The sequence below is a fragment of the Octopus bimaculoides genome, chromosome 21, assembly GCF_001194135.2.
Source record: "Octopus bimaculoides isolate UCB-OBI-ISO-001 chromosome 21, ASM119413v2, whole genome shotgun sequence".
Lineage (NCBI taxonomy): Eukaryota > Metazoa > Mollusca > Cephalopoda > Octopoda > Octopodidae > Octopus > Octopus bimaculoides.
This window is the reverse complement of record NC_069001.1, coordinates 14,786,407-14,787,366: the sequence shown is the minus strand read 5'-3', so window position 1 is coordinate 14,787,366 and position 960 is coordinate 14,786,407. Positions and strand designations below refer to the sequence as shown.

Genomic DNA, 960 nt, shown 5'->3' with positions numbered 1-960 from the left:
TATATATATATATATATATATATATATTTACTTATATAAATATATACATACGCACACATATAGCTGTTTATATGTATGTGAGTTTGCATGTATGCATGTATGTACAGAGCATATACTGATGCACAGTATATAGGTATGTGTGTATTTGCATGTATTCATGCATGTATGTATGCATTTTTTCCCCCGTTTGTATTATTATTATTGCTATTTGATAACAAGCAGTAATTCTATTAGATGCCTTGATGAGATTTAATTAAGTCTCCTTCCAAAATATCTCTAAAAGATGGATTCGTCAAAGAAAAGAGACAGATCTTCTAATTGAAAGAAACAATGGAAAACTTCACAACTTTAGCAATTCTCAACTTTGGCTTGTTCTTGTTCTTGCTGTGGTTGTCATTCTTATTGTTGTTTTTCTCTCCGTTCTTTGAGTATGTTTTAATTTTGTTGTGCTTTACCTTGTTTTATTTTGGGTATTTTTCTAATTCTTCCCTTCTCCTTTTATTTTGCCTTTTCATGTAATTCCTTTAAACTTACCATTTTTTTTTAAAACTAATATTTTATATATATTTAGTTACATACATATGTATTAATTTTAAAAATTTTCTACAGAAATGATATTAAGTTATTAAGATAAAACTGATCACTTTGACAATACCAAATTTTTGAAGATAGGCTTGTCAAAAGTTTAGGGAAAAAGTAAAAAGATAAAAACATAAGCAAAAACTACGCATTGTTTCATGTGTTGAGCCAGCATTCCGTAGTTGAAGCTGAAACGACACCGAACATGTGTCCATGTGTCTGCGACTCTGTTTCGAGTTCTCTTGGTGGTAGCTCACGTAGTTCATTTAGTTCATTTATTTTTAGTTATTTGAGTCATTGGACAGCGGCCATGCTGGAGCACTGCTTTCAAGGGTTTGGTCGACCAAATCGACCCCAGTAATTATATATATATATATATAT

The 960-nt window shown here is 30.3% G+C and overlaps 1 protein-coding gene across 1 annotated transcript in view; it reads right to left on the bottom strand.

The window, feature by feature from the left end:
• Window positions 1-960, bottom strand: part of LOC106880578 (probable nuclear hormone receptor HR38) — a 449,364-nt gene that overhangs the window by 304,782 nt on the left and 143,622 nt on the right. The gene's annotated exons all lie outside the window — the stretch shown is intronic.